The sequence below is a fragment of the Beta vulgaris genome, chromosome 7 (assembly GCF_026745355.1).
Source record: "Beta vulgaris subsp. vulgaris cultivar EL10 chromosome 7, EL10.2, whole genome shotgun sequence".
Classification (NCBI taxonomy): Eukaryota; Viridiplantae; Streptophyta; class Magnoliopsida; order Caryophyllales; family Amaranthaceae; genus Beta; species Beta vulgaris.
Window position 1 is genome coordinate 8,512,473 of NC_079208.1, and position 27,667 is coordinate 8,540,139.

The window sequence follows — 27,667 nt, forward strand, 5'->3', positions numbered from 1 at the left end:
TAACGAAAAAATTATGTAATCATAATGAAAAAATTATTTGGTACACATAAACGAAAAAAAACATGTTTAAATTAACAAAAATAATTGTTTCTTACCTTAATTTTCAATAACATTAACATGCAATCTAACTACTCAATCATATTTTTATTAATAGTAATATGAATTATTATAATTTAAAAAAAAAATTATAGATTTATCATGTATACTATCATCGGAAGACAAAAATTATAAACGAAATAATGTTATCACTTAATATTACACTTTTTTACTTATATTCACCGATTATTCATGATAATTTTTACATGCAAATCAAATTTCGAATATTCATTATTGTATTCATTCATATTTTTATAAGCAAAAGCAAAAAAAATATAAAACTACATATCCACATAACATATATCATATTAACAAAACGAAAAAAAAAAAGAATATTAAAACTTACCAAAAAACTTTAATTTCCATCTTGAATATGTTGAGATGATGACATGCAACTATATTTTGCAAGTATTTCGCCCATAACTAATCAACATTTGAGAAATTCCCCAATTAAAACTTTGAAAAAATGGAAATATGAAGAATTTCTATATTATTTTCTACCGAGACATTTTGAACCAAAAAAATCTGATTTTTTTTTGTGTTTTCATGTTTTTATTAATAAGCAGTAATATGAATTATTATAATTAAAGAAAAATAAAATTTTAGATTTATCATATATACTATTATTGGAAGAAAAAAAAATATAAACGAAATTATTTTGTCACTTACTATTAAACTTTTTTAACTTAAATTCACCCATTATTCATCATAAACTTTACATGCAAATAAAATTTCGAATACTAAAGATTGTATTTATTCATATGTTTACAAGGAAAATCAAAAAAAATATAAAACAACATATCCACATAGTATATACCATATAAACAAAAAACGAAAAAAAAAGAAAAATAAAACTTACCAAAAATCTTTAATTTCCATATTGAATATGTTGAGATGATGACATGCAACTATATTTTGCAAGTAATTCGCCCATAACTAATCAACATTTGAGAAATTCCCGAATTAAAACTTTGAAAAAATGGAAATATGTAGAATTTCCAATATATTCCTACCGATATATTCGAAGCAAAATCGTGAGAAATGAAGAAATTTTTTGGTGTTGATTTTGTGTATTTGATTTGAGAATAGAAAATTTGTAGAACAAAATCGTGAGAAATGAAGTAAATTTTTTGGAAATTTTTTGAGTAGATGAAGATATTTTAAAGAAGTATAGAGAGAAGTTAGAGAGATAGAGAAATGAAGTAATGGAAATATTGTTGTAATGAAATGAAGTTAATATGCAATGCATGTGAATCATCATAAATATAATAAGAAAGGTTGCTTATAAATGTTGTCTTGACTTAAGTATAATCACTACATGTTAGCTTATAATTTGATATTTGTACATAGTCAAACGGTATGTTACTAATGTTATTCTATGTTTTTAAAATAAAACAAATAATATATAGGTTAATTTAATGAAAGCAGTCTATTTTAATGTAAAAAAACATGGATTTTAAAAAGAATTTATATGTAAACATTTTATCTTTAACCCTCTCAATATTAATTTATTTGTGATACTATGATTACTTATGATATAGTCATAATAAAATATTATTATTCTAAATTTAATCAATTAGTATATTAACAAATTATTTTTTGTTTTGGCTTTCATTTGGCAATTATATTGTCATTATATTAATTCACTTTTTGTATTGTATTGTTTTTGTTTGTTTGCAGTATCCTCAAGATCTCTAAATCAATTTGTATCAAAACAAATTGAACAACGATGTGCAAGGCAAAAAAGAAAACTAATATTATCGCAAAGACGTGAAAAAGTTTCAGCCAATTTAGCGACGCAGCAATCCGTATTTAATTCCAATGTTTTTTGTCGTTCATTGAACGGTATAGATGTGTACTATGGAGGCTATTATTATACAAAAATTATCGTATGTTAAATATAAACTTATTTTATCTTTTCGTATTATAATTCAGATGGATCCGTTGTTAATTCACCGTCAATAAGCACAATATTTAATGATTCAAGTATTATTTGTACTACTCCATTGGGGCGTATAGGTAAATATATAATAAATTCCCTTTATATGGTAATTAAATGTGAATGTTATATTAAGATAATTAATATACAAATTTTTATTTTTCTAGATTTGCAATCATCATCTTCTAAGTCGTCTTTTGAGGAACCGCTAAACACAATTATTTCTAACAATAATCCTACCAGCATTGTTATTAACGGTATACGCTTTACATACATTCTCGATGTAATTATTATTATTTATATTAAACGATTAAATAAAATTAAAATGCAAAATCTAATGAAGATATTTATTTGACATTTACTTTAGCCACACCATCTCCTTCTGATATTGCCAGAAGTAATAGAAAGCAGATTATGTTAGAAAAAAGAGCTCGAGGTATGCATTTGTACTATTCAATGAATTGATTGTATTCTATAATTACATCGATTTTTTTTTATATTAACTAAAACGCAATAATTAATAGGCAGCTCTATGATTTCTGGAGACATGTTGGAATTGGCACAATCTCATAGTAATGTTAGATCTAAGAGACATGTGGTTCGAAGTTCAAATATCCTTAAATCAGTTACACGGAGAATTATAAATGGTATTAATTTATTACTTACTTATTAAATACAAGTATCTAATATTTGAAGTACTTTTAACATCGTATCTAAAATGTATTGTTTTTTATGACTGTTATATAAAGATGAAAATATTGCATCAAGTTCTCATGACCAATCAAATACTACCGTTCAAGATGACTGTGTTACAGAAGACGATAGTGACAACGACGTCAATTATATGGATATCGTTACAGGTTGGCATATAATTTGTAATAACTATTGCATATCATGCGAAATGTCGTACTTATTATTATGATTTTTGTGTTGTCTTCTTAATTATGTTTATATCTCATATTTATTATGATTTTGTTTTTTACAGAGAGCTACTCAGATTTAGGAGACCCAACACATGTATGTGAGTTTTGTGGCGCGGAAATGTGGTTCAATGAGAGAGCTAACAAGAAATCCAAAAACATCAAGCCAAAGTTTTCGTTGTGTTGCATGCAAGGGAAGGTTCAGCTACCTCTGCTAAAACATCCACCTCAAATTATTTATGATCTATTGAAGAAGAAACATAATAGAAGCAACCATTTTCTTGAAAATATAAGAGGATATAATATGATGTATTCGTTTACATCAATGGGTGGAAGGATTATTGCACCTACATCTAAAGGTCGAGGTCCATATAATTATAAAATTGGTGGTCAAAATCATCACTTAATAGGTACTTTATTGCCTGCTGATGGTGCACGACCAAAGTTTTCTCAGCTGTACATATATGATACTGAGGATGAAATAAAGAACAGGAAAACAGCTGCAAGGTACAACATAGTAAATGGATTTAAGTATCATTGTAACTTTAATTGTTTAATTTATATATTCCTTTTCAAATCCTAACTTATTATTCATTATGTGTACCAGTACATCAAACCCAGACAAGTTTGAAGATCGCTTAGTTGCAGAATTACAAGATATGTTAGATCATAATAACCCTTTAGCTCATAATTTAGAATGGCTAGGGATAGGTTTGCATCTAACACGTGTGAGAATTTGAAATTAAAACTTATTGGCAAAAGAGAGGCTGATGGCAGAACTTATAATTTGCCAACAACATCAGAAGTAGCTGCACTTATGTAGGAGATATTGATAGTGCCGACAAAAGAGATATAATTATCGAAACAAGGGTGGAAAGCTACAACAAATTTCCGAACTTCATCCTTCTTACCTCGCTATGCAATATCCACTATTATTTCCATACGGAGAAGATGGATTTAGAACAGATATTATGCACAGGGATAAGACTCCATCAGACGGTTCAACAGGAAAGAGGTTTAAACTCACAATGCGTGAGTTTTTTGCATACAGAATACAAGACCGAGCTCTGGAGGCGGCAACAATACTATTATCTCGAAGGTTGTTACAACAATTCATAGTTGATGCTTACACAATGATTGAAGCTGAAAGGTTGTCTTTTCTTAGACACAACCAACAAAGCTTGAGAGCTGCTAATGTCAAGAATTAAGAGGTGCTGTCGAGAGAGGTGAAACCGAGGGATCTTCGACTGGAAGTCGTATAGTATTGCCATCTTCCTTCACAGGAGGACATAGTTATATGAGAGAAAACTATCAAGATGCGATGGCTATTTGCAGATGGTATGGTTATCCAGATTTATTCATAACATTTACGTGTAATCCTAAGTGGCCTGAGATTACTAGATTTGTAAAAAAAAGAGGCCTAAGGCCAGAGGATAGGCCAGACATCATATGTCGAGTTTTTAAGATGAAACTAGACCAGTTGGTGAAAGATCTGAAAGATGGCAAAATATTTGGCAGGGTTAGGGCTGGTATGTTAGACATCGTCCTTATTTATTATTATTTTTTATTATATGTTATTTTTAATTGGATTGCTATCGTTATCTTTTATTTAACTTGAATATCAAAACTAATTTTGTTGTCTGCTTATTTTCAGTGGTCTATACAGTTGAATTCCAAAAGCGTGGTTTGCCGCACGCTCATATTTTGTTGTTCATGCATCAGGGAGACAAATACCCTGTTGCTTCAGATATTGATAAGATTATTTGTGCTGAGTTGCCCGATAAATCTGAAGATCCAGAACTATATCAAGCAGTAAGCGAGTACATGATGCACGGTCCATGTGGCTCAGCAAATACAAATGCTCCGTGTATGATTGACAAGCAATGCAGTAAGCATTTTCCCAAGAGGTTTATTGAGGCAACTAAGGTAGATGATGAAGGATATCCAGTGTACAGACGAAGAGATAATGGATCTACAGTTGAGAAGAGTGGGGTTCACCTTGATAATCGGTATGTTGTCCCATATAATGCTGAATTGCTTCGTAAATATCAAGGACACATAAACGTTGAATGGTGTAATCAATCTAGATCAATTAAATATTTGTTCAAATATATAAACAAGGGATATGATAGGGTTACGGCTGCGGCTTATCAAGATAAACAGAAAGAAGGTGAAGGTAAAGAAATAGATGAAATAAAGATGTACTATGATTGCCGATATATTTCGGCGTGTGAAGCAATTTGGAGGATTTTTGGATTCAACATACATTATCGAACCCCTGCTGTTGAAAGATTAAGTTTTCATCTACCGGGAGAACAAACCGTTTTGTTTAACGACCATGGGATGTGAATCCGTACTAGACAGACCTCATATTGACAATACGAAATTCCTGCTTGGATGCAATGTAACCAAAAATATGAAGAAGCTAGGGAGCTTACTTATGTGGAGTTCCCTACAAAATTTGTTTGGAAACAGGCACAGAGAGAGTGGACCCCAAGATCTAGAGGTGTCACAATAGGACGAATCTACCATGTCTCACCTGGATCTGGAGAGAAGTTCTACCTTAGAACTTTATTAAATTTTGTAAAAGGCGCGACATGCTACGAAGACATTAGAACGGTTGATGGTGTAGTGTGTCCTACATTCAAGGAAGCTTGCTATGCAAGGGGTTTACTTGATGATGACAAGGAATATGTCGATGCAATAACAGAAGCAAGTTTTAGAGAATCAGGGTATTATCTAAGACATTTGTTCTCTATGTTACTATTATCTGGTAGCATGTCGAAGCCGGAGGAAGTTTGGCATAAGACATGGCAGTTATTATCTGATGACATACTTTACAAACAGCGTTGTCTTCAAAAAAATAAAGGTAAATAACTACGAAAATATTTTTTAGTCAAAAACCATACTTTTTAGCAATTTGCATTCTTAATATAGGTTACTGTTTTGTTTATATGTTTCACAGACCTGCATTTAACCGATGATCAAATCGAATCTTTTGCATTGGCTGAGATTGAAACCATGCTCCAAAGTAATGGTAGCAGCTTGCGTAGATTCAGTGAAATGCCGTTTCCTGATGAACTAATCATGTTTGAAGGACAAAACAAGCTTATAGCAGATGAGCTTTCATATGACATTGAGGAAATGACCGTGGAACACGACAAATTGTATAAAGGTTTAACTGATGAGCAGTCGATGATTTATCGAGAAGTATTGGATGCTGTCTCGAGTGAAGAAGGAGGTCTATTTTTCGTTTACGGCTATGGAGGACGGGTAAAACATACATATGTTTGGAAAACATTATGTGCTGCAATAAGAAAGAAGGGCGAAATTGTATTGCCAGTAGCTTCAAGTGGAATTGCTTCTCTCCTCCTTCCACGTGGAAGAACAGCTCATTCTAGATTTGGTATCCCTTTGAATGTAAATGAAAATTCTACTTGCGCCGGAATTCGCCCTGGGTCGGAGTTAGCTGATCTTCTCATCAAGACAAAACTTATCATTTGGGATGAAGCTCCGATGATGCATAAGTATTGTTTTGAAGCACTTGATAGAAGTTTGAGGGACATAATGAGGTCTGTTGATAGGGATAACTTGCATCGACCATTTGGAGGTAAAGTGGTAGTATTCGGAGGTGATCTCAGGCAGATATTACCAGTTGTACCAAAGGGAAGTAGGCAGGATATCGTGTTCGCCACCGTTAATTCGTCTTACTTATGGGATTCGTGTAAGGTCCTTACACTTACTCGCAATATGAGATTACAATCAAGTTCCTCAAAATCTTCTGTTGATGAATTGCGAGAATTCTCAGAGTGGATACTAAGCGTTGGAGATGGAAATGCTGGCGGTCCTAATGATGGTGAAGCCGTCGTCGAGATTGCAAAAGTATCCTTATAGATCCCGGGGCCGATCCGATTTTAGCAATTGTTGAAAGCACGTATCCAGACCTACAGGAACATATTTGGGAAGCTAAATATTTTCAAGAAAGAGCTATTTTGGCCCCAACAAATGAGATAGTGGAGATTGTTAATGATAATGTTCTATCTACTATTCCAGGAGAAGAAAAGTCTATTTGAGTTCGGATGCTATAAGCAAAGAGGAAGGAAATTTTGGAGTCCACGAAATATACTCCACTGAATTCCTCAATACAATTAAATGCTCTGGTCTCCCAAATCATAGCATACGATTAAAGGTTGGTGCGCCCGTTATGCTTCTACGTAATATTGATCAAACATCTGGATTATGTAATGGCACGAGGTTAGTCGTCAATCATTTAGGTAATCGTGTTATTGAAGCTACTGTTATTTCCGGAAGTAATGTGGGTGCAAAAGTTTTTATCCCAAGAATGACATTGACGCCGTCGGACTCCACCAAGTTTCCTATCAGATTTCAGAGACGTCAATTTCCTTTAATGGTTTGTTTTGCTATGACTATAAATAAAAGTCAAGGACAATCTTTGTCTCATGTAGGCCTGTATCTCCCGAGACCTGTTTTTAGCCATGGTCAATTTTATGTTGCTGTTTCCAGAGTTACGAGCAAAAAAGGTCTGAAGATACTTCCTTTTGACAAAGAACACGGAGTGCGTACAAGTACAACAAACGTAGTTTACAAGGAAGTGTTTTCAAACATATAGATTGCGTTAAAAAATCATTTCTGTAAATAACAATTTGATGCCTTCATATATGATTATTTAAATATGTTTCGTTATTTTGATTCTTTTTATTGATCATTAGTTATGCTATCAAGCAATTAATACTCCCGTGCATCATGCACGGGTCCTAAAACTAGTAATAATCTGCAAAAACTTTTACTGAACTAAACTCAAAACATCTTTTTATTACTTTAATGGAATAGTTATTGGACGAATTGTCTTGCCTACTAATATGAAATGGGGCGCGACTCCGCATTCAGAGTGACCTGCGATATCGAGGAACCTTGAAATAAAAGGGATGGTGATCAACCCATTCCTAGAAAAGCTTGGCACGCTCACCATAACCCCAACCCTTCGTCGAACTCTAGACGTGCACAATCTAAAGTCTATAACTTATTCTCGTTACACTTTACGTTATTCACATATTATTACTTGTGTTGACACACACACACACACATACCAATAACATATAAATAAAATCAGACAATCACAACAGAACTTCTTTTATCTTTTGATTTAACAAGTGATCACAACTTACAATCCAAGACTACTTTAATTCCTTCTTAATCTTAACTTCCTTTAATTGTTGAACCTAGCCAACAATAACCTAACCTTTATGTAGGTATAACTTGTAAACTTACCAAATAAGGTCAACAACCCTCATAAGATAATAAAATGATACTTCTCAAAGAATACATGCATTACATGATTCACTTAACATATACTAATTCTTATGCGAATTAATAAATAAACTAACTTGGCATGCTTGCATCAATTATTCCATACAAAACATATAATTCAATATTCGTAAACAATTCTATGTCACATGTTGCACACAGGCATAAAACATGTAAAATAATTCAAGAAATCACGCATATACGAACAAATCAGGTTCCTATACATGATACTAAAAATTTAAACCTGCCTTAAAACATAATACTAAGCCACATAGCACGTAAATAATGTACGTACCTCGTATATACTAGCCTGTAGGCCACTTTTAAATCGTTAAAAGTCTCCTACGATGTATTCTCCGCCTAGAAAACAAGGTAACTAAAATTAATAACTTAAAATAAAAATTACAGCAGCTTTAAATAATTTAAAACTCCTTTAAAACACGTTTTAAAATCGATTTTAAGTGTCAAACTTAAGTTATTTTTAATTCCTAGTATAGTACTACTATTCTAGCAATTAAAAATTCTCAAAACTCTATTAAATAACCCTTTTATGAAATTACAGCATCTTTAAAATTCAATAACCTTCCTTAAAACACGTATAACGTATTTAAAATCACATACTAAGTAAATCTCATAGTTCATAATATATTTCTTTAGTTTCTATCAATTAAAAACCCTAAAAACTCTTGTTTTCATGATTAAAACTAAAAATAAACTTAATAAAACAAATCTGAAATTTCTTATAATATATAACATAAGAACCGAAATTATGTATATAAAAAAAACAGTAATTTAACTAGTAACCATGATTAATAATAATAAAATAACATAAAAACCTAGTCTTTTAATGGAATCTTAGGAAGGAAGAAAGAAAACAACCAACAAACGAAGGAGGAGGAAGGGCGTCGGCAAGGACAGCTCATGGCAGCAGCACAGCGGCGAAAATTCAGAGACTTTAGGAAGGCTTGTGACGTTTCTTGTTGAAGAAGAAACGAGATTTGAGAGAGAAAAATCGAAAGAAACGACGCACGAAGAGGAGAGAGAAAAAGTCGAAGGAATAAGGAGAAGTGAATGACGTGATTTATGAAGAAAACTAGTTATTAGGCCCGGGCTATGCCCCGGGTAAGAAAAAATTTCATTTATTAATATAATACTTTATGATAATAACAATAAATACAACTTAGCCTAGTGGTCAAGAATTTAGTATATGTACTTGAGGTCTCGGGATCAAACCCTATACTACACAATTTCTAAAAAAATTTTTATTATACATAGATTACATGAACTAAAACTCCCTAGGGGTAGTACTGTAGTGGTCAACACTGCTCTTCAAATGGTATCATGCATGCATAATTAATTTTAATGAACATGCAAATTTATTTATTTTTAAAAATGCAAGGGATATGTTTAATAACATTAACTGTGGAAACATGGATCACCAAGAGAAGTTATATGAGATGGTGTTTCTTTGAAAACTCTTACATAAGGTCAGGGGTTCGAGCCCAAGCTTCAGCATATTTATTTTTAAAATAATGACCACTTAACTTTGTTGGTTAACAGACACGTGGCGAAATTCTGGTGGCAAGAGGAGGGTGCCACGTGACGCATCGACGTTGTTACGCACGCCTTTCAATATATTAGTATAGATAATTATGTGGGATAAAATAATTGGGTTTTAGGATATTTATATAAAGGCTTCCCTTTTTGGGCTTAGGAAAAGAGATAAGGTTTAATGAGATTTGATGACTGATAAGATGAACAACTTAGGACTTTAATCATCAATATGACTTTTTTTCTTTTTATCCTTTTAGGATTTTCGATTCCATTAAACTTCTTTTTTTTCAATATACTTTAATATTTAAAACTTTTATTAAAACATGCTTAACTAAAATATTTCCAATTTTATTAAGCCATGAAAAATAATTTCATTTGACTTTTAAAATAGTCAACCTATTTAAATAGTCAAATCATTTTCCAAACTTATTTGAGTTTAAATATAAATATATAATACTTAAATATATTTATAAAATCCTTTAAAATTGTGGGGGATTACATCTTAAAAATCAATATTCTTTATCAATTTATTGAACTCCTCTATGAAATCCTAAAAAGAATATAATATAAGACTCTGAACAATTGTACACCTTATTTAGAACATTTAACCATTAAAGATAAAACATTTTAGAAGTAAATTTAAAATATTATATAGCTTGAATTAGAACATTTAGTTAAAAAGAACATTTTTGATTTTCATTTAAAACAATTTTTCATTTCATTTAGAAGAAAATACGATCTTAGGATAGAACATTTTAGACCAAATTTAGAACAATTTGCAGTTTCAGATTGCACATGTATGGAAAAAGAACATGTTCATTTTCATTTAGAACAATTATGCATTTTATATAGAACATAATCCGTTTATCGTTTGAACATTTATACCTTTAAATTTGATAGAGGCTGATATTATTGTCCAACATTCTCTTGGTGGGTACTTGTTGTTGCTTGTTGTTGTGGTGGTGGTGGGAGTTGTTCTTGTTATTGGACAGGTTGATGTACATCATGTTGAATTTGTTGTTGTTGCATAGTTGGTTGTGGTGGTGGTGGATGTGGTAGTACATGAACTGCTTGATGTTGTTGCGCAATTCTTGCTAGAACAAGACATTTTCCAAATCCCTGTTGCTCCTCTATTCTTATTCTTTGCCTGATCATATTCTTCTTCCAGCATGATATGATTGGAAATTCTCTTTAAAAAAGTCTTGTTTTGAACCCTCACATGGTCAAAATAGCAAAGCTTTTGGTAATTAAAGAAGGAATTTAGAGGTTATTGTCTAAGTAGAACAAACATGACATAAAAATGAACATTTTCTCAGCATTCATAGAATTAGAACAATTAGTTCATAAAATTAGAACATTTACTCTATAGAATTAGAGCATAGAATACTCAATTGAACATACTCTATTGAACATATAGGTTATAAAAGTAGAACATGCTATATAAAACAGTTAGTATATATACTTAGAACATGCCTATTAAAACAGAACATTATGATACATAATATAAAAATTGTTTAGAGAAAAAGGAATTTACCATCATGAAAGGCATTGGTCCAGTGAAATAACTCTTTCCATCATTCCTCAGTTCTTTAACTGACATTACCAAGTTGTCAACAACATATTTGAACCAGTCCAGATATCTTATTTCATCTGCATTTATAACATATTTCAGAAATTTTGTGTTAACTCTTGGATTTGTCGTTAACTTGATCAGACAGTTTACAACAAAGACAATGAAGTCTTTCTTGAAGTGCTTAGTCACAGGTACATTTACCTTCAAATGTGCCTCCAATTGTTGAATGGTTGGACTACCACTTCTAATACCTAGATGTTGTCTCAAAAGTGTCATAAACTCCATGTGGTTCAACACATTTTCTGATATGACCTCCTTTACCTTTTGACCACCGATAGATAGTCCAAACACACAATGTGCATCTTCATTTATTATGAGTTCTTCTTGTTTTTCCAGCATAATTGAACATCTACTAATATTGAAGTGGTCGACAAGGTATTGTGTGAATGTTGTGCTGCATTATGGGAAGTCAAGGTTTAATAGTGGTGCAAAACCCATTTCATGCACTCTGTGCTTTTGCTCATATGTGAAATGTTTTGCTACTTCCATGAACTTTGAAGTTGTGTGTCTTACGTTGTAAGATTGCTTTTTTTGTGGTTGTGATAGTGGTAGTGCTTCACATTTTGGTTTTCTTCATTTTTATGTTGTGCTCTTGACCTTCTTCTTTTTTTGGTTCTTCAATCTGTTCTTTTTGTTGCTTTCTTCTGTGTTTTTAAGTTGGCTTTTCTATAGGTATTGATGTTGATTCAGTGGGTTGTGTTGGTTCACTTAATGGTTGAGTTTGTAGCAATGTTGGTGTTTGAATTTGGGTTATTGATTGTGCTTGTGGTTCTGTTTGAGACTAATCAGTTAGGATTAGCTGTGTAGGTTGAGTTAGTGGCAGAGTTGAAGTATGTGATGTAATGATCAAGATTGTGTTGTTAACATCTCTTGATTTGAAGCATTGCTGAAATAAATAAGCAATACCAGAAGAATAGAACATTTAGTTCATAAAATAGAACATAAATTTAGTTAAACAAAAATAAGTTTTTCAAAATAGGTTCAGAAAAAAAGTTAGTTAAACAAACATAAGGTGCAAAGAGCATAGCCTAAGATTATGGTGTGGTTCTTACCCGTTATCTGCCAATTTATTTAGATAACAGTCATCACATTGACATGTTTTTTTCTCCTATGATAACGCCTAGGATTGTAGACTTGTAGTATGTGTGACCAACATTTGAACCATCTCTACATTGTGATCCACAAATTATTTGGCAAACTAGTACTCCCTCTGTTTCATTTTAATATATTGTTACACTTTGATATTTTACACTATTCACAAATTTCACTTTGATCATAATTTGTGATTTATATGCGGATGAAAATATAGTCATGTGGGATCTTATTAGATTCATAATAACATGTATTTTATTAAGTGAAAGTATTGGGTCAGACCGTCTGACCCAATACCTTCCGTCAGACGGGCTTAGCCCATCAAAAACGCGCGGGCTTTTTTTTCATATTTGTTTTGTTGATCAGCAGCTTTGTTTATTTTTAGAAAAAACATTTAACGGTTATTAGGTCATTATCTTTTTTCGAGTTTCAAAACTGTTTTTTGGATATCTGCTTGATTCTCGCTAGTTTTAAAACTGATTCTTCTTCTTTTCAAAGAAACCGATATATTATTTACTGATTATTTCTAGAATTTTTCTGCTTCTCTGCTGTTGAAACTTGGCGTGTTTTTTTGTTCGTAATTCAATACTGTTGCATCGCAAATATGGTGAAGAGGATCAGAGATGATGATTCTAGGTATAATTTCGTTTGATTTTTGCTGCAAATTTTTTTTTTGTTTTCAAATTTCAAGCGTTTTTGTTGTTGTAATTGTAATGTAGCCTGAAGTCGAAGAAGGTGAAGAGTGTCGCATCTTCTGGAAAAATTTTGGCACTGTCTACTGCTGGGAAGAAGAAAGAGAAAGATGGTGATTATGATCCAAGGTAGATTTCAAGTTCTTAGTGTAGTTGAGATATTTGTTTTGTTTTTTTCTATTTTTGGATGTTTTTAGTTTATTAGTGTATTTATTTCATGTTGTTAGGGTTTGTGTTTCAGTTTTTGTTGTTTTGTATTATACACATATGTTTTCAGTTGTTGTTGTTTTTCAGTTGATTATAGTATTCTTTCAGTTGCTACTTGTATTCTTTCAGTTGATGTTGTTTTTCAGTTGATATTTATATTCTTTCAGTTGATTCTTGTATTGTTTCAGTTGATTCTAGTATAGTTTCAGTTGCTTCTTATATTCTTTCAGTTGATGTTGTTTTTGTTTCATTTTGACATTTCTACCTTTCTTTTGGTGTTTTTCATTTGTTTTTCTTTACTTTTTTTTTTAAATAAAGATGTGTAACTGAAAAATGAAGAAGTGTAACTGAAAAATGAAGTAGTGTAACTGAAACAATGTAAATTGTAACTGAATATTTTTAGTCTCATTGGAAAACAATGAAATAAAGAGTCATTATACTAAATGAAATAATAAGAAGACCAACTGAAAAATAAAGAAGTCTAACTGAAAAATAAAGAAGTCTAACTGAAGCACTATATAGACTATCTGAAAAACAAACAAGTCTATCTGAAGCACTATATAGACTAGCTGAAAAACGGAGAAGTCTATCTGAAAAACAAAGAAGTCTATCTGAAGCACTATATAGACTAGCTGAAAAACGAACAAGTCTATCTGAAGCACTATATATATACTAGCTGAAAAACAAACAAGTCTATCTGAAGCACTATATAGACTAGCTGAAAAACGGAGAAGTCTATCTGAAAAACAAAGAAGTCTATCTGAAGCACTATATAGACTAGCTGAAAAACGAACAAGTCTATCTGAAGCACTATATATACTAGCTGATAAAACAAACAAGTCTAAATGAAGCAATGTAAATTTTCAATGAAAATTTTAAGTGTAATTGGAATAGAATGAAATGAAAGAATAATTATAGTAAATGAAATAATTAGGACTAGCTGATAAACAAACAAGTCTAAGTGAAGCACAATAAAGAAGTTACTTTGAAGGACTGTAGAGACTAGCTGAGAAACAAACAAGTCTAACTGAAGCACTATATAGACTACCTGAAAAACAAAGAAGTTACTTAGAAGGACTTTAAAGACTAGCTGAAAAATAAACAAGTGTAACTGAAGCACAATTAATATAAGCTGAAAAGCAAACAAGTCTAACTGAAGCACTATATAGACTACCTGAAACACAAACAAGTCTAACTGAGGCACTATATAGACAAACTGAAAAATAAACAAGGCTAACTGAAGCGCTATATAGACTACCTGAAAAATAAACAAGGCTAACTGAAGCACAATAAAGACTAGCTGAAACACAAGCAAGTCTAACTGAAGCAATATAAATAGTAATATAACTAACTGAATCTCGAGTAGCTGAAAAATAAACAAGTGGAAAATAAGCAAGTGACCTTTGTATTCTTTAAGTTGATGGTGGTCTTCTTTCATTTGCTCTTTGTATTCTTTAGTTGATGGTGGTCTTCTTTCAGTTGATGTTTGTATTCTTTCAGTTGAACTTTGTATTCTTCAGTTGATCTTTGTATTCTTTAGTTGATGCTGTTTTTGTTTTCAGTTAGTTTTATTGTTTGATTAAACTTTTCTTTCTTTCAGATGTGATAAATCATTGTCTAAGAAGAAAGGCAAATCTGATTTATCACCAATCAAGTTTTCATTTTCAAGATCTAATCCCGATGAATAGAAAGACACATTTGATAGATCGTATGTTTTTTTCATTACTCTCCTTTTATATTATATGATTGTTTTTTTTTTGTTTTTTAAATTTATTTTTGTTCACTTTTGTTAGGAATTTCACTGAGCAAGAAATGAAGTCAATTAGTCTACAAGTATTGTCAGACTATTCCCATTTAAATGAAGTGGTTAGTAATTTGAGTGATGAGCAAAAAAGAGACATTAGGGATATTGGGTTTGGGTATTAGGATAAAGAAGTTTTGTCCTAATCTGAATTTGGAGGTGTTGTTGAATTACAATGCATCTGGAATGATGTTTTCAACAAAGAATGGTAAACTGATTTTTAATAAGTTTACCATTAGTGATGTTTTGGGTTTACCTGTGTCAGATAGACCAGTAGAGGTTATAGATGATGACGCCTTTAGGAGGAAAGGTAGTCAGATAGAGGCTGGAAGTGCCAGGAAGGATTGGCATAGGTTTCTTGGTATTTCTGACCCAAGAAGCCATACATTGGTAGAAAAAATTGGGATGATTTGTTTAAGAAATATCAATCCGGGGATGATTTGAAGAAGTTATTTGTTATCTTTTCGTTGTCAAGCTTCTATGTCCTAAGCTGATTTAGGGCCTGTGCTGAAATGTGCCAAGAGTTTAGAAGATGCATCTACAATTTCAAGTTATGACTGTGTGGATATATATTAAGAAGTCTTTGTGCTGCTGTTTTGGACTGTCATCAGTCTATTATGATGAAGAAGAATGAGCTTGGACAGAAGAAAGTAACATTCAAGCTTCGGGGATGCTTAGCGCTTTGACTCTTGCTGTTATTCACAACTTCAAGTGTCTAATCTGGATTATTCAAATGTCAGTAAGCCATTTATCACTTATTGGCAGGAAGAGAAGGATTTGAGTATGTTGTGAAGCAGTTTAGATCAACATGGATTTTATTCTGCCGGTGAAGCGTGAAAAAAAGAAGGTTGAGTTTAAAAGCTCCTAGTGTTAGTGCTGCTAGTAGGAAGTCTGGTTCTCCTATAATGAAGGTGGTTGAGGGTCCATCACCTTCAACTAGGCAGCTTATTATGGATCTTCCTCATAGTTTGATGACTGATGAGGAAATAGATGCTCTTGATGTTCCTGTGAGTTTCATTTATCTTATGTTTTTATTTTTTTTACTCTTGAACTCTAAGTGAAGACTGTTAACCTCTAACTGAAATAATGTCAGTTCTAGCTGAAGAGCAAATAAGTCTAACTGAAAAGTAAAGAAGTGTAACTTAGAAATAAAGAAGTCTAACTGAAACTATTAACTGAAGAGTAAATAAGTCTAACTGAAAATTATATTAGTCTAACTGAAAAGTAAATAAGTCTAACTGAGAAGTAAATAAGTCTAGCTGAAAACTAAATAAGTCTAACTGAAAATAAAGAAGTCTAACTGAAGAGTACATAAGTCTAACTGAAAACTAAATAAGTCTAACTGAAGAGTACATAAGTCTAACTGAAGAGTACATAAGTCTAACTGAAAAATAAATAAGTCTAACTGAAAACTAAATAAGTCTATCTGGAAACTAAATTAGTGTAACTGAAAACTAAATAAGTTTATTTTTATTTCATTTAAGTTTTCATTTGATGTTGGATTCTTTCAGTTGGTCCTTAATTTTTGTTTATGTTGTTTCTGTGTCATATCATATTGATTTGTTTGTTTATTTTGTTTTGCTCTTTTAATTGAAGGAATATGTGAAGAACATGCACAAGTTGAAGAGGAATGCGCTTGCATTCTGTCAAGTGAACTTGGAGATTGCCCAAATATTCGGGAGGAAGGCGAGAAGCTGTCTCAAGACAGTATTTCTCTGGATGACAGTGAAGTATTTAACCCAGATTTTCTGAGTCAAATTGACGACATATGCAAGTGTCATTTGGAAGCGAAAGACAGTGCAAACAAAGTTGATCCTACAATTTCACTATTGGTGAAGCGGACTGTTGAATTGGAGTTTGGAAGAAATGAAAATGTTCCTGATTTGGATTCTGGTGTTCATGAAGTTGAAGAGAAAGAAGGAAGTAAGTTCCTTTCATTATATTTGTTTTCATTTTGTTGTTGTAGTTTTGTAATCTGGTTGGAATAAAAATTTTAGACTCTAACTGAAAGAAATGTTTAATGAAGAAGTGAAATAGCTAACTTTGAGACTCTAACTGAAAGAATAAAAAGACCAATGAAAACTTTGACAGTCTAACTGAAATAATATGAACACCACTGAAAATGAGATGATACTAAATGAATTTTTTCACTTCATTAAGTTTTCATTTGATTGCTGATGTTTTCAGTTGATGTTTTTTTTTTTCATCTGGTGGAAACATTGTTTCAGTTTATGTGTATTTAGTTGTTTTTTTATGTTTTGAATGAAGATGATGAAAAGAAGGAGAGGAGGATGAGAAAGAAAGGAATGCTGATGGTGATCAGCATAAAGATGATGATGATGATGATGGTGATGATGATGATGATGGTGATGATGAGGATCACCAGAATTATAATGAGACAAAGGATGATGATGCTGATGATAATGGTGATGCTGGTATTCAAGGAGATGAAGACGAAGGAGGAGATAAGGATGCTGATGTTCATGGAGATGGAGAGGAAGGTGGAAGTAAGTTCTTCTTATTGTATTGTTTCAGTTTGCTTAAATGAAAAAGTTAAATAGCTAACTGAAAGAATAGAAAGACCAACTGAAAAGTCTGATATTCTAACTGAAATAATATTAATATTAGCTGAATATCATATAAATACCAAATGAAACTTTTGGTATTTGTTTTTATTTAATCTGGTGGAAAAATTGTTTCAGTTTGTCAATGAATTGATTCATTTTTGATTTTGTGTTTTTCAGTTATTGTGTATTTATATATTTTTTTTATTGTTTTTGTTTTTGAATGAAGATAATGAGAAAGAACCAAAGGAAGATGATAAGAAGCCTGGCAATGCTGATGATGATGGTGGTCTTCAAGGAGATAAAGAGAAAGGAGGAAATAAAGAGTTGGATGCTGGGGTTCATGCAGATGGAGAGAAAGGAGGAAGTAAGTTTCTTTGATTTTATAGCTAATTGAAAGAATTCAAAGACCAACTGAAAAATGTGATGCTCTAAAGGAAATAAAGAGTTGGATGCTGTGGTCTTGTAAGTTAGTATTATTTTATGTTTCAGTTAGTGTATCTTTCTTGTCAGTTAGTAATAGTTTATTTTTCATTTGGTTTGTGTTTCTTGTCAGTTAGTATCTGTTTCTATTTTCAGTTAGTGTATGTTTATCTTTCAGTTAGTATATCTGTCATTTTTTTGATATTTTAATTGAATGCAGGGTGATGGCTCTTATTCTGATCAATCATCATACAAATCCTACAAACCTCAGAAACAATCAAAGTCAGAAATTCCTTCAACACCTGAATTATTGAAGGGGTGGGACTATGACCTACTTCAGAGAAATTAGAAAGTTTGAGAGTTAAGGAACCAGGTGATGATTATGACGATGAAGGTTTGGAGGACCTCATTGAAGGATTGGCGTCAAGGAGTTGGTTCATCTTCTGACAAGGCTAAAAAAGAAGAGGATGAGAAGGAAGCTGGTGTTGTTTCATCTTCTACACCTGGATTGCATGTTGTTCCTGTCAACAATCATGGCATAATATTGTGTCGAAGTTTGCAACAATATAATAAGTATTTGAGTGATCTGTCTCCTGAGCAGAGGTTGCTGGTTGATTATCTATTTTACAATGAGTATGAAGATGTTGCATTTATGTCATTGGATACAGCAACTGAAGAAGTCAATATGAAAAATCAAATTATGCAAAGTGAACTAACAAGTGATCTCATTGTGGATTTTGATAATCCTCATAGCAACTATGCGGTTCAGTTGTACAAATTCGACTTAATTAGCATGCCTCGTCAAGGTTGGCTCACAAGTGGAGTTATTGACGGATGCGCCTTCATGTTCAATAGGCAAGAAGAGGAATCACCTTCTGCAACAAGGAGATTCTGGTTTAATATTATGCCTTTGTAAGTGTTTATTGTTATTGCTTAGTTTTATATGTTTGTTTTCATTTGGTCATATTATTTTTTCAGTTGGTCATCTTCTGTTTTTCAGTTTGTCATATTATGTTTTTCAGTTGGTCATATTATTTTTTCAGTCTAATGAAAAGTAAATAAGTGTAACTGACAACTAAATAAGTCTAACTGAAAACTAAATAAGTCTAGCTGAATAATAAATAAGTCTAAATGAAAAATAAAGAAGTCTAACTGAAATAGTGGAAATGCTAACTTAAAATTTCATTAGACTAAATGAAGTAATATGAGCCAACTGAAAACTAAATGAGTCTAACTGAAAACTAAATAAGTCTAACTGAAAACTTAATAAGTCTAACTGGAAACTAAATAAGTCTAACTGGAAACTAAATAAGTCTAACTGAAAACTAAATAAATCTAACTGAATAATAAATAAGTCTAACTGACAACTAAATAAGTCTAACTGAAAACTAAATTTGGTCATATTATTTTTTCAGTTGGTCATCTCTCTGTTTTTCAGTTTGTCATATTATGTTTTTCAGTTGGTCATATTATTTTTTCAGTTGGTCATCTTCTGTCTTTCAGTTTGTCATATTATCTTTTTCTTTTGTTTAGAACTATATCAATTGGTGTGTGCTGAGAAGGTAAAAAAGGTTCAGTTTGAGAGTGAGATTGCTGAAAATGAGATTATTTTGAAAAAGCTGGAGGGCACTAGTCAGTATGATCAGAAGTTGAAGGAATGGGAAGAAAAGAAGAAAAAGCTGTTACAAAAGATGATGATTTATACTACAAGAAATGTAAGGAAGCTATTTCTTCATGGGTGAAATCATTTCCAGGGAATGATATTCGAGAAGCTGAACTGGTTAGTTGTATTATTGTTAACCATTTTTTTATTTTTTGATTTCACTTAGTATTATTTTATGTTTTATTTAGTGTATGTTTGTTGTCAGTTAGTGTATGTTTCATGTCAGGTAGTATTAGTTTATGTTTCATTTAGTTTATGTTTTTTGTCAGTTAGTGTATGTTACTTGTCAGTTAGTATTAGTTTATGTTTCAGTTAGTGTATGTTCCTATTTCAGTTAGTGTATGTTATTGTCAGTTAGTACTAGTTTATGTTTCAGTTAGTGTATGTTTCTATGTCAGTTAGTGTATCTTTTATTTCACTTAGTGTATGTTACTTGTCAGTTAGTCTAGTTTATGTTTTCAGTTAGTGTATGTTTTAGTTCAGTTAGTGTATATAAATGAGTTGGAGTAATTTACATTTCAGTCATTGTTTTCAATCTTTCAGTTAGTGTATTTTTTTTTCAGCTAGTGTTTTTAGTATTTCATTTAGTTTTTTGTCTCTGTCAGGTAGACTTATTGCTTTTGCATCTTATGTTTATCTTCCAGATTTTTGTTCCTGTTCACAAGGATGATCATTATACTGTCTTGGTGCTGAACAAGAAAGCTAAAAGGATTGAAAATATTGACAATCGTACAGACATGAAGGACATTGATAGATATAAGCATGAGGAATTTAACGGTCTTTCATACTTTGTACGTACCTTTTTATGAGCATTTGAATTTATTTTTTTTGTTCCATTTTATTACTTGTTTTTTAATTGTTGTTTACTTTTTGATCTTCAAATGCAGTGTCGTGCTTTTGATTCTTTTATGCAAGGTAATATGAGATGTCGTGATTTTGATCATCTCCACCATTGGCAAACATCAACTCTTTATTTCCCTTGGAGAAGCAAGGACAACAATTTTGATTGTGGTGTCTATGCAATCAAAACCATGGAGCTGTATGATGGTCAAAATACTAACCATTTTGCACTTGTTGACCTAAAAGGGTATGATTACTTTATTGTTTTTAGGGAGTATTTTCTTGTTAGATTTCTTTTTTGAAAGTTTTTTAATAGAAAAGGGTATGATAGCCAGTTAGTGAAGGACTTGAAAGACTAGCTGAAAAACAAAGATGTCTAACTGAAGCACTATAAAGACTAGCTGAGAAATAATTAAGTCTAACTGAAGCACTGTAAAGACTAGCTGAGAAATAAACAAGTCTAACTGAAACACAATAAATACTAGCTGAAAAACAATCAAGTCTAACTGAAACACAATCATTACTAGCTGAAAGCATTATAAGGACTACCTGAAAAACAAGCTGGTCTAACTGAATCACTATAAAGACTAGCTTATAAAAAAAACAAGTCTAACTGAAGCACTATAAAGACTAGTTGATGTTGTTGGTTGTTTTCAGTTAGTTTTATTTTTTAATTGTTACATTTCTGTTTTTGAAACTTTTTTAATGGTGTTGTTATTATTATTTTTCAGGCAGCCACCAAAAACCTTGAGCGGTGCAAGCTTGCTCTTCGTCTTGTGGACCATCCTTTAAACAAACTGAGAGAGAAAGTGAAGCATGATGTTATGTTTGGTCTGCAAACAAACCTCAACTATGGCAAGACAGAAGTTAAGGAAGGATAAGACTATAAATTAGCATTTAATCGATCAAAGAGGACAAATAGAAAAGAAGCACACGTTTTACGGCGAAGGAGGGAGCATGAGGCGAAAGTAGAAGAGGTGTTGAATAATAATTTTGGAGACAAAGTGAAATTAGAGCAACTGTTGAAATTTCATTATTCTTAGTTGCCAAACTATTTTTTTTTTTTTGTTTTTTTATTACAGTAGAAATAGCACACCATTAAATTTTGTAATGTACAGTAGAAATAGCACACAACTCATTTTATATTTTTTATCTTTAGAATTGTACATTTACACTTACTTTGAATGGAATACATTTGTGTAAATGAAGTTGTTTGAAAATTAATTGGAAAAATACAATCACCAACTAAAAAATGAAAAATCTAACTCATAATAATAAGTGTATGACATATATTTGTAAATATAAATTTTAAGTCTAACTGAAGCACTGTAAATAGTAGCTGAAAAAAAACAAGTCTAACTGAAGACAATAACGACTAGCTGAAAAATAAACAAGTCTAACTGAAGCTCTATAAACACTAGCTGAAAATAAACAACTCTAACTGAAGCACAATTAATACTAGCTGAAAAATAAATAAGTCTAACTGAAGGAAAATTAACACTAGCTGAAAAATACACATGCTAACTGAAGCACAATTAAAACAAGCTGAAAATTAAATAAGTCTAACTGAAGCAGAATTAACACTAGCTGAAAAATACACAATCTAACTGAAGCACAATTAATACAAGCTGAAAAATAAATAAGTCTAACTGAAGCACAATTAACACTAGCTGAAAAATACACAGTCTAACTGAAGCAGTATAAAGATTAGCTGAAAAATAAACAAGTCTAATGAAGCACAATTAATATAAGCTGAAAAGTAAACAAGTCTAACTGAAGCACTTAAACACTAGTGAAAAATAACAAGTCTAACTGAAGGACAATAAATACTAATATTACTGAATTTCGAGTAGCTGAGAAATAAACAAGTGTAAATTTGAATACAATTACTGACTGGAATACAATTGAAAACTAATATTATTTGTAACTATTCAACTTCAGGTACATTTGGGGTTTTTGTTCCATATTCATTCGGATGCCTTGTCTTCATTTTACGCTTCTCAAAATGTCCTTTTACTCTTTTGTTTCCCTTTGGGGGTCTTCCTTTTGTCTTTATCACCTCAGGATTTTCAACTGTCTGTCTTCGTAGTTCTTCGTCTTCGATTTCTTGTTGTTTTTGTTGATCGGTCTTGAAAACTTCTTTCACTGATTTGTATAATTCCTTCAAGACTTGTCACATAATGTTCTTCATCCTCATTTGATTGACATATTGACACTAGGTTGTAGAAATTCTTGGTTATTGCATGTCTCCATGGTGTCCACAACAGTGCATTTTGGCTTTGGTCCTTGTCTGCTGTAATAAATGTTTCTTAGTCAATTATTTCATTTGACTAACTAAATTTTTCAGATAGGTGATAAATTGTTTCAGGTGGTTGTTAATTGTTTCAGTTAGTTAAGTGTTAAACCCACACCCCCAAAACCCCCACCCTAATATCCCCCTCCACACACAAACAAACCCCCAATTAATTTTCTGTTAGTAACATTAATGGATCAGTTAGTTATACTAATTTTTCAGCTGGAGCCTTTTTTTTCAGTTCACTAAGTAAATCTTTCAGGTGATCAGTTAATTGTTTCAGTTGGAGTCTTCATTTTTTCAGTTAGTTGCATTAATTTGTCAGTTAGTCATATTGATTTATTTCACTAACCTTGAACATTCTCCCATACTGCTGACTTTGCAAGTCTTGTCCATCTCTTAAGGATATATTGTTGTGGTATTTGAAATATGTAACATGTGCATGACCCTTATTATGTGAAAGCAAAGCATCCCGTCTCTGTGAAGCATTGACATGAGCACACTAATTCTGTTGTAGCCTCATCGTATGCTACTGTATGTGAATTGGTGAAATCTTCTTCTGGTGAGACTTCAAACAACTTCAGCTCTGAGTTTTCTGTTGCAAATGCTCGTAAAAAGGATGCCATTGCCCACTCATACTCTGTTTCAAAGTCATTATACAGTGCTAGTGTGTATACATCAGCTGCATGTTTCAAAAACTTTGATTTGGATTTGACAGCTTTGGGACGTTCGGTTCTGTTCCGGAAGTTGTCACTAGTTTCATTGCTTCTCCATCTTTTCACTGTTTGCTCAAATATATGATAGAATTCAAACAGGTTTGTTGTTGCTTTTGCATTGAATGATATTGCCTTATTTGTGACTTCACTTCTTTGTGATGATAAGATTCCAGCTGAAAACATATCCTTATTTAACGCGGTGCACCACTTGTGTCTCTGATCATATACTTGTCGAACCATTCCTTTTTCTCGTGTCCATACATTTCCATCATTTTCGCCCACAATTCTTCAAAGCCTGATTCATTTTGACACCCATCAAGCAGTTCTTGAACATGTTCTTGAAGTCTTCATTGGTTTTAGGGATCCGAAGTGGCTTACAAAGTCTTCTCTATATGCCAAAGGCAAAGCCTATGTCTTGAATTTGGGAAAACCTGTTTTAAGATAGACATATTATGCTAGAAATCACTTTCATTTGATGCTTGTGAATCTAATTGAAATAGTAAAGAAATAATATGAAGACCAACTGAAAAATAAAGAAGCTAACTGAAACAGTGTAAATGCTAACTGAAAATTTCATTAGACAAAATGAAGTAATATGAAGCCCAAATGAAAACTAAATGAGTCTAACTGAAAACTAAATAAGTCTAACTGAAAAGTATAAGTTAAACTGAAAAGAAATAAGTGTAAACAAACTAAATAAGTCTAACTGAAAACTAATAAGTACCTGAATAATAATAAGTCTAAATGAAAAATAAAGAAGTCTAACTGAAATAGTGGAAATGCTAACTTAAAATTTCATTAGACTAAATGAATAATAGCCCAACTGAAAACTAAATGAGTCTAACTGAAAACTAAATAAATCTAACTGAAAACTAAATGAGTCTAACTGAAAACTTAATAAGTCTAACTGAAAACTAAATAAGTCTAACTGAATTATAAATAAGTCTAACTGAATAATAAATAAGTCTAACTGAAAACTAAATAAGTCTAACTGAAAACTAAATAAGTCTAACTGACAACTAAATAAGTCTAACTGAAAAGTAAATTAGTCTAACTGAAAAATACCTTTTCAATTGCATTGCCCATTGCCTTATCTTGATCAGTGAAAATTGTCTTTGGCTCTTGTTGGCACATTGCTCTCTTGAATGTTTCTAGTAGCCATTCAAAGCTCTCTTCCTTTTCATTAGTTATGAAAGCACATGCAAACATTGTTGACAATGGCAGTTTATGCCAACAAATGGTGCACATATAAGTCCATATTTGTTTGTCCTATATAGTTGTGTCGAATATCATAACATCTCCATATGCTTTGAAGTCCTCCAACATCATTGAATCTCGCCAAAAGTAGCTGACAATGTTGTTATGTTCCCCAAATTTCAGCCTGTAGAAGAATGCAGGATCATCATCCGTTCTTTGCTGAAGTAAGTCCAACACGCTCTGCATATCCTTTCCTTCAACCAATCTTGTTCTATACTGTGTGATATAGTTTAGATGGTCCCTTTTTGTGTGGCCCATACTTCTTCTGATCCAGCCTCATGACACAAAAAGTTGTATGCATGCATTGGCTTTATGCCAGATTCAACCATTGTTTCTATTAGTTGTCCTTTTTGTTCAGTTATCTTCCTTTCTGATTTCAGATGATGTATTTCTTGTTGTATTACCAACTCATGGTTGTGCTGCAACTCATGAGCTACTACAACAAAGTCTTGACCAGGTTTTTCTTGCTTAAATCTGACCATGGCTTTGCATGCTGTTCTTGTCTCATTGACTGCTCTTTCCTTTCTTTCCTTGGTTGGCTGCTCAACATCTGGTATCTGAACATGTTGTTGTTGTGTGTCTTTTTCTTTTGGTTCTGTTATTTTGTTGTTGATTTTGAGGCTCCTTCCTTTGAGCAAACCAAGTAGAATTCGTATATTGAATTATCAATTCTCCTCATCCTTAGAGTTTGTTTCCTAATACTAAATCCTAATGCTCTTGAGTGCGCTTGATACAAGTTGTAACCATCTTTGTGATCTTTAACATGTCTCCATATTAAACTACTACTGATATTCTCGTCATTGATGTACTTGAGATATTCATGTTCAGCTGTTGAGTTCATTGACAAAAATAAGGACACTAACTGAAAGAACAGAAGCACTAACTGAAAACTAAACAAGTGTAGCTGAAAATAATTGTAATAGTATCAAATGAAAGAATCATTATACTAAATGAAATAAATTAAGGACCAACTGAAAAGAAAATAAGTCTAACTGAAAAATAAAGAAGTCTAACTGAGAAATAAATAAGTCTAATTGAAACTAAATAAGGCTAACTGAAACTAGATAAGTCTAACTGAAGAGTAAATAAGTCTAACTGAAAACAAAACAAGTCTAACTGAAAACTGAATCAGTCTAACTGAAGAGTAAATAAGTCTAACTGAAGAGTAAATAAGTCTAACTGAAGAGTAAATAAGTATAACTGAAGAGTAAATAAGTATAACTGAAGAGTAAATAAGTATAACTGAAGAGTAAATAAGTATAATTGAAGAGTAAATAAGTCTAACTGAAGAGTTAATAAGTCTAACTGAAGAGTTAATAAGTCTAACTGAAGAGTAAATAGTTCTAACTGAAAACTAAATAAGTCTAATTGAAAACTAAATTAGTCTATCTAAACACTAAATAAGTCTAACTGAAAACTAAATGAGTCTAACTGAAAACTATATTAACTGAAAACAAAATAAGTTTAACTGAATAATAAACAAGTCTAACTGAGTATTAAATAAGTCTAACTGAAAAGAATTAATGAGTGAAAAATAGACTTTGTTGCAATGTAAATGCTAATTTATACATACTAACTGATACAATCGAAATTCTAACTGAAAATGAGTAAATGCAATTGAAAATTAATTTTAGACATACACCTGTTTCTTTGTCTTCTTTTCCAGCTGATTCTTCATGTAATTTCTTTTTTTTTTTTTCTGATGTGATATTTGTGTTACGGTTTTCATTGTTTAGTTCAATTTGTAATGTGAGATCTCTGTCAGTATTCTCATTGCTTAGATCAATTTGTAATGAACTTTCGATTTGTGAATTCGAATCTTCGGTTGACATTCTTGGTTGAACTAGATTTGAGTAGTGGAATGTTCAAATGAGATTTAATTGTAGGGAGAAAGTGGATTTGTTCAATATGTTTCGGTTGTTTTTGTTTTTGAACAATGGCGGATGAAGCGGATGAAGCGGATGAAGGGGATGAAAGCGTTTTTTTTGTTTTTATTTTTTATTTTTTCGGTCTTAATTAACGCGCGCGCGCGTGCTGCTCGTCCGATGAGAATGTTGTGTCGGACGAGTCCGACACAATACGTTCTCTTTTATTAATATGTACTTTTTATAATATTTACAAATACAAAACTGAAGATATATGTCCTCAAAGTTTAGCATTGGCATGCATGAAAAGTGTAAATGTGTAAATTAAAATGAAACGGATGGAGGATTGGGTTAACCCAACAGGAAGAGCTGGAGGATTGGCGTTACTTTGGTCCGAAGAGGTGGATATTTCTCTTAAAAATATGGGTGATCATTGCATTGATGTGACGGTACAGGAGGAGGGAGGAGTGTTATGGAGGTTTACAGGAATTTATGGATGGTCTGAAAGTAGTCAGAAGGTGAAAACTTGGGAGATGATGCGTGAATTAGGAGAGAATAATAACTTAGCATGGTTGTTAGTGGGAGACTTTAACGAAGTTTTGTATGAGACGGAGAAAAATAGTCGAAACCCATGTGATTTTGCATCAGTCCAACAGTTTAGAAGCGTGGTGGATGAGTTACTACTAAAGGACCTAGGAGCTGATGGATACCCATTTACTTGGTCGAATAGAAGAGCTGATGATGCTTTTGTGGAAGAGAGACTAGATAGGGCGTTAGCTTCGGAGAG

General features: G+C 32.0%; 1 pseudogene; it reads left to right on the forward strand.

The window, feature by feature from the left end:
• The first annotated feature begins 3,983 nt into the window (after positions 1–3,983).
• Positions 3,984–7,585, forward strand: LOC104908121 (uncharacterized; annotated as a pseudogene).
• The last annotated feature ends 20,082 nt before the right edge of the window (positions 7,586–27,667 follow it).